This window comes from Hippocampus bargibanti, linkage group LG06 (genome assembly GCF_051943395.1).
Source record: "Hippocampus bargibanti isolate YZ-2025 linkage group LG06, ASM5194339v1, whole genome shotgun sequence".
NCBI classification, from domain to species: domain Eukaryota; kingdom Metazoa; phylum Chordata; class Actinopteri; order Syngnathiformes; family Syngnathidae; genus Hippocampus; species Hippocampus bargibanti.
Window position 1 is genome coordinate 14,026,610 of NC_142739.1, and position 12,325 is coordinate 14,038,934.

Genomic DNA, 12,325 nt, shown 5'->3' on the forward strand with positions numbered 1-12,325 from the left:
AAAACTCAAAACGTTTGCGTTTTTGAAACAAAAAATCGGCTTTTGAGTTGACTGACCTCAATGACTTTGAGTCAGTAGTACTGTTCGGGTTTACAGTGTACCCATATGCCTTCACAATCAATTCTGCGGGCCCTGTTGCATTAAATGTGTCGATCAAACTGTTGCTCTAACCCACGGGTGTCAAAGTCAAGGCCCGCGGGCCAAATCTGGCCCGCCACATCATTTTTTTTGGCCTGCATAAGCAAATCAAACTTGTTAAATTCCATGATGATTGCTAAAATCAGAGCCAAAATTTCATATTTTTGGATGTCGACCACAATAAAAGTCATTATTCTTGACTTCAGATTTGAAAACGAGTTATTCATTAATTTGCTGTGTGCTCTATATCTAATATTTGAAGGGATTTAAACATTCTAATGGTTTCCCCAAATTCATAACGGCCCTCGAGAGGAAACCATAACTACAATGTGGCCCGCGGCAAAAAATGACTTTGACACCCCTGCTCTAACCAATCAGATTTCGAGTCGGCAACCCAAAAGGCGTACCTTCTTGAAGGTGCTCGTCAATGTCAGAGTTTTTGCAAACTATGATTGGCTAGTTTGCGAAAACTGCTCTGATTACCAGCTCAGTACAGTGATACCTCGGCTTACGAATGCTTTAGCTAATGAATTTTTCGCTTTACGAACGTTAAATTCGCAAGAATATAACCTTGGCATACGAGCGATTTTTCGGGAAACACGAGGAGCGCCACAATGGCTGGCGGACTAATTTTCGGCGGAAGAACACCAAACCACCCAGCCAAACAGCCCCACTGCCGGCCTACTTTTCCTCACCCCCTTTGTCTGAGTGCATACAACGTTTGTCTTCAAGGATTTGTTATCACGGATAGTTTTGCTATTATGAGACCGAATAAGACCCCACCACAGGCTGGTGTTAAGCCGAAGAAGACACAAAAGAAAATTACGGTCTAGCTGAAGAATGAGATCATCGAAAAACACATACGAGGAGTGCATTTGTGTGACTTAGTGTCCCACTACCAGTACGCTACGCCGACCATTGCTACCTGTGGCTAAGGGTGTTTCTGTTCGTCATCCATTGACAACTACCATCACAAAGGTAAATAAAACTTCTTTTCTTTGGGCTTTTCCCTTAATTCGTACGTTTTTTTTGGCCAAGCTTTTACGTCAGATGCCCTTCCTGACACAAGCCTCCGGGCTAGGGACCGGCACAAGAAGACATATGACTAGGATAAAACTTATGTCCCCTTGTGGCTACAGTACAAGCTACTCTATGGATTTAAAGATGAAGACGCTCAGTAAAAGGCTCCCAAACACAAAATGGTCTTCGGCACAGCAACATTCAAAAAAAGCAAAACTATACTCACCATTTGATGACAATGCTCTGATCTTGCTGTGAAATGGGCGTCTCTTTCCCAAATTTCATCACAAAATAATTGACTTGGTCATTGTGTGAAATTCAGCCATTTTCTATTACAAAGGACGGGTATGCGTATCAGAATGGACATGTATGTATGCGTATGCGTATGATAATGGACAATGGTAAATAAAATGACTTCATTATATAGTACAGTTCATTTCTTTAATTACAATACAATAGCACATTTATTATACATAAAATATGGTATATTTTGTGTAGTTTTAAGGCTTATTTAGTAGAAAATTATGTTTTATGGGACCATGGAACGGATTATTCGCATTTTCATTGTTTCCTATGGAAAATTTGGAATACACACTTTTCGCCTTACACACACTTTCTGGGAAGCAATTAAGTTTGTAAGCCAAAGTAACAAGGAAAGTCTGATCAACACATCGGAAGAATCTCTCTTAATAAAAGGTCTACATCAACACGAGATCTACCTTCATGCAAATGTGTTAAACCTGTTGAGATATTGATGGATTTAGAACATTTCATTCGGATGATGTCACTGAGATCAACGTTGTCATCACTTGAATTGCAAGAAATTGTTGATGTACGTGAACAGTTGATCTAAATGTAGGAGTCCATCAAACTCAGAGAAACTGGCAGACAAGCAAAAGAAGATTAAGTACAACTCAAGGAAAGCAAAATACTCTGTCTGACAATAGTTTTGTCAATCTAGGATGTGATATATGACTACTCATTCATCTTGTCGCTGTGTGTGGATCAAGCAGTTTCGGGTCAGCAAACTCCCATGTGCAATTCTGGGCCAGTGGTCCATAAAACAATTTGTCAACAGCATCCGAATTATTGATGTGGATATTAAAATATAAATTGGTAATACATTTCAAAAAAGGCAATACAAATTTACCCCAACAAGGAAAGTCTGATCAACACATCGGAAGAATCTCTCTTAATAAAAGGTCTACATCAACACGAGATCTACCTTCACGCAAATGTGTTAAACCTGTTGAGATATTGATGGATTTAGAACATTTCATTCGGATGATGTCACTGAGATCAACGTTGTCATCACTTGAATTGCAAGAAATTGTTGATGTACGTGAACAGTTGATCTAAATGTAGGAGTCCATCAAACTCAGAGAAACTGGCAGACAAGCAAAAGAAGATTAAGTACAACTCAAGGAAAGCAAAATACTCTGTCTGACAATAGTTTTGTCAATCTAGGATGTGATATATGACTACTCATTCATCTTGTCGCTGTGTGTGGATCAAGCAGTTTCGGGTCAGCAAACTCCCATGTGCAATTCTGGGCCAGTGGTCCATAAAACAATTTGTCAACAGCATCCGAATTATTGATGTGGATATTAAAATATAAATTGGTAATACATTTCAAAAAAGGCAATACAAATTTACCCCACAGAAGTATTGTGAACAAAATGCCAAGCTTTGAAGCACTTTTTACTTTTTAACATACAAGTAAATGACCTGTACTCACCAAGTAATTGGACTCCAAACAATCTAACTAATATAACTGGACCTAATATACTCCTTCTTTTATTATTTACAAAGTCAGCCATGAGGTTTTAAATTTAAGCGCCCTCTTTGAAAAAGTGAACCACCAATCTGTCATGTTTTCCCCCTGCGGCTGAGAAAGGACACCCTGTTGAGGATGTGCAGGGTGTCCGGCAGTAGCCATGGTTGGACGGCTTCCCTGCCATGAAGCTGTTTGTGTTCACTTTCTCCAATGAAAGACCTGCCCAACATATGGTTACCATGTGGGGGCACTCCATATAAAAGTAAATGTAATGTATCGCAATTTATGGATACATCCTAAAAAGAAAAAAATGTTAGAATGGCACAAAGAAAGAGAATGAACAGTAGCTGCTTGTAGAGCCATGAACATTGACATTTAATCTTGGATTGGATCACATGACAGACAGTCCACAAGGTATCTGTGTGAGTACATGAAATGAAATGTCACAAATCCGCGGTGAGGGACCAGACAGAGCATGGCTCATCGACTCTTGATGAACAAAAACAGTAGGCAGCGATTTCCCTTACCCGGACGTGGGTCACCTGGGCCCCCCTCTGGAGCCAAGACTGGAAGTGGTGCTCGCTGGCTCAGCCGGAAAAACTGGTGTGGGAAGAATTCGAGGAAGGGATGGAGCTGACTTCCTGAAGGCTTTGAGGAAATTCTGGTACACCACCCAACCACTCAGGAAGAAGAAGCAGTGCTCCACCAACACCGTGTGTAGTGGGCATGGGGCGCTGCTGAGCTCCTTTGGGACATTGAGACTTGGTGTGCATAATACTCCGAAAACATCCTCAACTTCCTTAGAAGAAGCAGAGTCTGAAGTCAGCTCTCCTATATCTGGGGTTCGAGTCCCTCAAGTTTTTAAAAAGCTCCTTAGTGAGAAAGCCCTGTAGGCAGATGATAGCCGCCTGGAGTTCCTCTAGACTTAAGATATTCTGGTTGACACGCCTCTGCAACATTACTTGGTTATTGGGGTTAGATACGGACTTTGTATCGGTCTGTCTTGGTGAAGAAATAAATGAGCCATAAGGAAAAGCGCTGAATGTACGAGTTAATCTCAGTTAGTGTCCTCACCTTGACTCACGAACCATTGGTCGCGACGGCATTCCAGATAATATTCCGAAATGAGAGATAATGTGAGAAACTGCATCATCCGGAATAGGCTCAGATCAGGTAGCTTGGGCATCTTGGGCAGTATGCCTCCAAGATAATTCCCAAATGAGGTCAAACGGGCTTGTCCCACTGGCAGAAGGCCATGGGGACAACACAGGACATGCTGGCAGGACTATGACCCCTGGCTGGCCAGGGAATACCTTGGAATCTCCCAGGAAGTGCTGAAACAGGAAGTGCTGAAAAAGTAAGTGGTTGGGGTAGTCTGGGCTTCCCTGCTTAACCTATTGTCCCCCAAACCTTACCTGGAATAAGTGGTACAAAATTGCTGAATGCTTACAAACATCAAGTAAAGTTCTTGCATTTTTGTTTTTGCATTCATTTCCTGTTCGTGCATTCCATATTACATAAGTGCCTTAAAAGTTTGTAGTATTCACCAAAGTTGTAAATTAAAAAAAAAACGCATGTGACAAATTATAGCTTTGACTCACAACTATTTCCCCTTTACTTGACCAGTTGCAGGCTCATCGTAGCATTGCTCGGATGTCACTGTGGTAACGTGCAATCCGGCAGATCCATACATTGTCGTTTATGTTGACGACACTCACGGGTTTCTCCTAACGCCATCTAGCCCCCTGGCATTTCCAGAGCATTTGTGTTGGGTTTCACCTAGGAGAAGGCACAGAAACGCAGACCTAAGCTGCGTCACAGCGAGACTTTGAGGGTTACAATTTACTGCATATGTCTTATTTGTTGTTTACTTAGCCAACAACCTTTGGAGGAAAAGACAAAAAGTAAATAAAAGAGGGAAAAGATACAACAAAGGAATTCAGAGGAGATGTGTGTCTATAAGAGTCTTGGCACTGTGACCTTTTTCATTTTATAGTGTCAGAATATAAAAGTGCATTTCAATGAATAAATATTTATTTTAATATTGTAATGAAGTTCAAAATGTAAAGTTCATATATATTTGAGATTCATTAAATACATAGCAACACCTATTTCAAAAGGCCAATTTCGACCTAACTTTTCTTTTTTTTTCTTGCTATCATATGCAATCGCTAAAATGAGTTTCAAAAATAAAATCTAAAAGAATTTCCAAAATACAAATATCTTAAACTTTAAGATACAGTAAAGTCTCGTTATATCGATATCGGTTATATCGATAGTATCGCTTATTACGATACTATTTTCATTTCCCTTGCACATTTCTAGTCTTTTTATGTATAATTAGTACCGTTTAGTACGATACCCGGTTATTACAATAATCCGGTTATTACGGTGCTCCTTTTGATCCCCCGCCGGCCATTTTTGTTGTTTATATCGATATATCCGTCGCGCCATTGGTCAACTTGGTCACGTGTCTTGTTACGTGAGCCGCCATCGGTCGCGCCATTGGTGGACTTGGTCACATGAGCCACCATCGGTCGCGCTATTGGTCGACTTGGCCGTGTGACTTCGTCACGTGTCACGCCATCAGTCGCGCCATTGGTCAACTTGGTCACGTGTCTTGGTTACGCGTCACGCCATCAGTCGCGCCATTGGTCGATTTGGTCAGGTGACTTGGTTACGTGCCCAGCACCCGTGTAGCAGAGCCATTTTCATTTTCAGACGCTAGCTCGTGTGTAGCAGACGAGATTGAAGTGTTTGTGTTAAAAGGTAAAAATGGGAAGCAGAAGAAGATTGATGACTTTTTTAAATTGTATACATAATACAGTAAGATGTAAGCGTTGCAGTTTCCCTGTTGTGTTATGTACATGCCCACTGTACTGTATATGAATGCAATCGTTTTTTGCAACAATGTTTCTTGTTTTGTCTGCTGAAGCGCGATGATTTTGAAAATTATTAACATTCCATACTGTGTATTAAAGGACAGCCGATGTCACTTTTTATTCAAATGCAAATAAAAATGACTTCACGCCAAGACGTCTTGCATTGCTTGTGAATCCAAACAATGGCTTCAGATTCGGATAATATGCTTTCTTGTTACACATCCAGTTATGAATATGTTTCAAATACACTGTAGTTCTGAAGATTAAAGCATACATGTTTACAATCATTAAAGAATTATATGTGCCATTTTGAGGCAACATTGGGGGAACATCTCTCACCCAAAAAAAAAAAACGGAGCTAATGGCCAGCTCCGTTTCTTATATGGCGCTTGGCTGATCTATTTTGGCGGCTTTTGTTTAATGCAGTTCGGCGCAGGATCGGATATATCGATAGTCCCGGTTATATCAATATTTTTTCGGACTCCCTTGAGTATCGATATAACGAGACTTTACTGTATTTGTATTTTGGAAATGCTTTTAGAAAAGTGGTGTTGGTTGTCCTTTAAGATTTAAAGGACAACCGACACCATCTTTTTGTTTCCTAACTAACATCAGAAAAACGTGTAATAGCATCTAAAATAGCATTTTAAAGTGAATTACTATATTTTTCAGTACCAATTAAAGTTTTGTGCCTTTGTACAATCAGTGGGATCAGTTGCAATGCATATTTGTGAATGATAAAAGTAAATTGCACATTTGTCTAAGGAAATATGAGGTGTTTCATGAAATGTCAATATTTTCCGAATGTTGTTGTGCTTCTTTACACCAAAACAAAGGAAATACATGATATTTTTGCTATTTTTAGCAGAGTATGGTATAATTTTAATGGTCCGGCCCACTTGACATCTCCCTAGGGCTAGGCCGTATGTGGCCCGCGATGCGAAATGATTTTGACACCCCTGCTCTAGAATCAAAACAATGGTCTCACGGAGTTCAGATTCAGAGAAGATGCTTTCTTGTTACTCATCCAGTTATGAATATGATTCAAATAGTTCTGAAGAGGAAAGCATAAATGTTTGCAATCAATCAAACAGGTCCGTAGCATTTTGAGGCGTCTTGACTCCAATGTAGCGTCCCAGAAAATGCACGTTGGCGCCCAAGATCCGTTGGAAATGGGCTGATTTGTCTGCTGGGAATTTGTGTCAACTAGAATCAAATAGAAGTCTTGGTGCAACACACAACGATTCACCATTGCGTTATTTATGTGTTTTCCTTCTTATTTCGCCATCAACACGGATCAACACGAAGTTTTCAGACCAAACAAAGTACATCAAGTCTATTTAGGAAGATGAAAATGCATGTGAAGTGTGAGCCCCCCTGGACCGGCCAAGTTGGTCAACAAAGAAAGAAAAAAAATCTTCATAACAGCGCCTCCCAGTGGTAATGTTAGCATTGGATTTTAACAATTTCAACTGAGTTAGCTGCTGTAATTTCATTGGAGAGGGTGTTCCTGGGTGCTGAAACCCTTACAGAAAACACTCTAAAACAGTTTGGTTAAAAGATGAGCGTGTTGTGAACAAAGATTTTGTGGCGGAGTGTGTAGTACCACAAAGTCAATGAATTAGGAATATGTGAAGTCGTGTAGCATTTTATAAGTACCATATTTTTATAAGGCACACCGAATTATAAGGCGCACGGTCTGCTTTTGAAATATGTTAAAGTCTTTTAGGTGTGCCTTATAGTGCAGAGAAATATGGTAAGTAACAAATTGTTGAGATCTCATATCAAAAGGACAGGAAGCCAATGCCAGTACATTAATGTCGGGGTTATAGGATCAAATTTTCTGGTCCTCGTCAAGAGTCTAGCTGCAGCATTTTAACGCTGGACAGGGGAAGACCAGGATGCAATATGCTGTAATAATCATGCTGAGATGCACCAAGTGCATGAATTATGATTTATGCTTCACCAGAAGATAATATTGCTTAGGTGGATAAAAAAAAGTTATATTCTTAATGTGCATTTGAAAAGTAAGTGAATCAAATATGACATGGACATTTTTTGATGAATCAGTTAGAGCACTTATGTCAAAGTCAAGGCCCGGGGCCAAATCCGGCCCGCCACATCATTTTTTTTTTCGGCCCGCAAAAGCAAATCAAACTTGTGAAATTCCATGATGTTTGCTAAAATCCTAAACAAAATTTCATCTTTTTTGATGTAAACCACAATAACAATCATTCTGGACTTCAGATTTCAAAACTAGTTATACATTAATTTGTTGTGCGCTCTATATGTAATATGTGCAGGGGACTAAACATTCTAATGGCTTCCCCAAATTAATAACGGCCTCGAGAGGAAACTATAACTACAATGTGGCACGTGGCAAAAATTACTTTGACACCCCTGACTTAGAGTACGTAATAGTACATTTACTTTCATTGCAGTGTACAAGTTGTTTGTCATGATACCAAAAGAAATGTTAAATAATTTTGTGTGTTCTGGAGTTTGGATGGGAGAAAGGTGGGCATTTCTTCCCATCCAAAACAGTAGAGTTGGGCGACCACTAATTGACTCTGAGAAGGTGATTGCAACCACCTGGGAATGGCCAATTGCTGCTGGGACCTGATTGGCCAGAAGCTCAGGTGAAGCACCTTTAAAACCAAACTTTGGGAAAGAAAAAGAGGGAGAAAGGACAGCCTGGAGAGCAGTGTTACCCGTGGTCTGCCGAAAACCTACATCCATTGCAACTTCAAATAAAGAAACCTCAAAATATCCTTCCTGGATCTGGCTGAGTGAACTGTTATCCTCTTTCCACCTGCTTGTTGTCACGCCGCATAACATTGTTACTTAGCCCATTCGTTTTCTAGTCTGGAGCTGATATCATAAATGTGTGTAGTCTTAAACAACACAATGGGATTGAAGAGTTGATATTTTGGCGCATACTGTCCGTACTGAGGATTTTCAGAAAATCAATGACTCTGAAAGCACTGCATTATTTTATTTCCACCACTAGAAGGCAGCGTTTTGCAAGGTTGGAGAAATGGAGTCCATGGTGTCATTTTAAAGTCCGTATTGTACTGGTTATAAAATCTCGAGATGTTTATTTCTAAAGCAACAAGCATTTCTCTTGGTTTGTTGTCGGCTATCTGTCAAGAAATGTTTTCCACAGGCTCATTCATTACATCTTCAGACATTAAGCTGTACTTCGACAAAAGCTGGTCTTTACAAGGAGCAGGACAAACACTGGATAGCATTAGAATCTGACGTTTACCTTCACCTAATTGTAGTGCGACTGGGGGCGGGTCAACCTGCCTCTATTTTTATAATGATTGTTGTCCATAAATTCACCCATTATTTGATCAGCTCATTTTCACAACGATCGTGAGGCATGCGAGAGCCTATCCCAGCTGTCTTCGGGCACTAGGCGGGGACACCCGGAACTGGTTGTCAGCCAATTGCACATAGAAAAAGAACCATTCATGCCCGCCCTATTACTATGGTTATTATTACTTTTGTTACTGAGGAAAACCTTTGAAGGTTTTTTTGCTAGGCAACGTGACTACTGCCTTTTAAAATTAGATTGGATTGGATTTGCCTTTATTAGTATCGTAGTGGAGAAATTTACATTTCACATCAGCAAAGTTATGAAAGGAATGAAAGTAGAAAAACAAAATACAGGAGCTGCTGGAAAGGCAAAATAACCAAAACACTAAATAACAAATAACATAACAACACAAATGCCTCTAATTAGCAACTCCAATAACGTTTTGGTGATCTAGTAGACTTTCTCACCCCATCCCCACTCACTATTCCCCCCAGTCCCATTTCAAAGCACAAACCATGGTCCGAGGAGGACTTCCAGGGACTCAGAGATCTCATTGTTGAGAGGTACTTCAAAAAAGGGTAGGGAAGTTATCAAATACAGTTTATCAAAAATACAATTTACAATGGAACACAACACGCGCTTCTTCAAGTGGCAAAACTTGGCGCAACAGTGACTTTATCGAGTATTGTCGATCCCTCTAAAATTGATGAAACGAGAGAATTGACAGCATGCACTGGATCTTTACAACGTCAACGATGGGACAAAATTCTCTGATCTGTGAGTAGAGTGGCAAGATAGAAGCATTTTTGGGGGTAGGGGGGTTCTTCGCAAAATCATAACAAGCATAATCAAAACAATCTCTATGACTATTGACAGACCGAGGCTGAGCATTCAACCCACTTCCTTTGGGATTTCTTTGTGTTCCACTAGACGTGTTGAACAGCAAGTGGACATGAGGATTATGGTCCAACAAAAACCGAAGCTCTCTCAATGGGAACGTGTTTGTTCTGGAGCAGCTGTTAGGCACCTACTTATCCCTCTCGAATGCACACACGCGCACACACACGCGCACGCACGCACGCACACACACACACACACACACACACACACACACACACACACACACACACACACACACACACACACACACACACACACACACACACACACACACACACACACACAGACAATATGACACCACGTGTACACAAACCAATCATATGCAATGTCTGTTTCTGATATCTACCTCACTTCTCTATGTCCCTGCAATCAACTATAAATGAGCTCTATGCGATAGATAAGAAAAATGGAGCCAACGGGGTATCTCATGATAAGTATTCTCAACCACGCATGTGCACACACACACCGATATATATTGTATATTAAGGGTCGGGAACCTACGTCTCGCGAGCCATATATGGCTCTTTTGATGATTGCATTTGGCTCGCCGATAAAACCAAATACATATTCTCGCTTTTTCACAGTTCATTTCCTGTTGGGACTGCAGTTGGCAGAAAGCGCAATTTTGATTGGACGATACTGACTTAAGTTGGCAAAAAGCGCAATTTGTTTGGATGATACTGGCCGTTCATTTGAAACAGGTAAACACCCCTTTTAAATAAACCCGACAAGTAAAAAAATGACGAGTATAGTACACTTCTGGTTGAATGGACAAAAGATTCGCCTTTGTGGAGGGAAAAAGTTCGGATTCTAATTTGCAACAAAACAATACCATCGATGAAACAGTCGAATGTGAGTGGCACTTTGACAAGCCCCATGCTAACTTTAGCATCAATATACTTCTGCGAGAGACAGCAGAAAGCAAGTGTGGAAGCTAATGAGTCATGTGCAGGCTCGCTCGCAGTCACCTTGTATTTTTACCAATCATGTGGAACGGAAAACCATTCATGTTAATGGTCACAAAGTTATTTTAAATTATACATTCTGACATAGGGCGGCCCGGTAGTCGAGTGGTTAGCACACCGGCTTCACAGTGCAGAGGTCGCCGGTTCGTGTCCCGGTCCGACCCCCCTGTGTGGAGTTTGCATGTTCTACCCGGACCCGCGTGGGTTTTCTCCGGGTCCTCCGGTTTCCTCCCAAAAACATGCATGGCAGGCAGATTGACCACTCCAAATTGTCCCTAGGTGTGAGTGTGAGAGTGACTGTTGTATGTCTTTGTGTGCCCTGCGATTGGCTGGCAACCAATTCAGGGTGTCCCCTGCCTCGTGCCCGAAGACAGCTGAGATAGGCTCCAGCAACCCCCGCGACCCTAATGAGGAATAAGCGGTACGGAAAATGAGATGAGATGAGATGGGAGACATTCTGACATGCAAATCAATGGAGGACACTGATTCGCTGTGGCAAGCCGAAAGATGAGAAGACATTCTGACATTGTCTTGAAAAGTGGCCGCGTGTGCATGCGTGTGTGTGTGTGTGTGTGTGTGTGTGTGTGTGTGTGTGTGTGTGCGTGCCACTCTCACTGAAAAAACATCTAAATATTTTACTTTTATGGCTCGCTTAGTCAAAAAGGTTCCCGAACCCTGCTGTATATGAACAACACAGGTGCCATTCTCTGGAGTAAAAGAGCGCACTCAGGGTTTTACATCCGCCCCATTACCTCCTTTTAGGGACAGTAGGAGCTCTGGACAAACAAATTAGCCGGTTGGACTCATGATGGATGATCACTTAGAATTGATTGTTCAATGCGCAAAATCTTCTCAGACTGAGAGATAATGTATGGGTCCATTCCAAGTGAATAAGATGCAGCCTCATCATCCCAATCAATCCTCTTCTTATTTTTGGCTGCGGCACATTGCACAATATTTGGCAAGGAACATACAGGTTGCGACTATAAAGATCGTCTACAGGAAAAAGAAAAATATGGCCATTTGTAATGTTGAGACTTTACTGGTTTGCACTTTCACATCACAATGCAGAGGTCATGGCTTCAATCCTGGGCTCCGGCTTCCCCATGCAGAGTTCTCCCATGTGGCTGCATGGGTACTCCAGTTTCCTCCCATATTCCAACAACATGCATAGAAGGTTAATTGAACACGCTATTGGAATCCAGTCTTGTCTTGACGTGTGACTGTGAACGTTAATGGTTATTTTTTCTCAACTAAAGTAAATGTTATTTATAGAGTACAGTGATACCTCAGCTTACAAACTTAATTGGTTCCCAGAAAG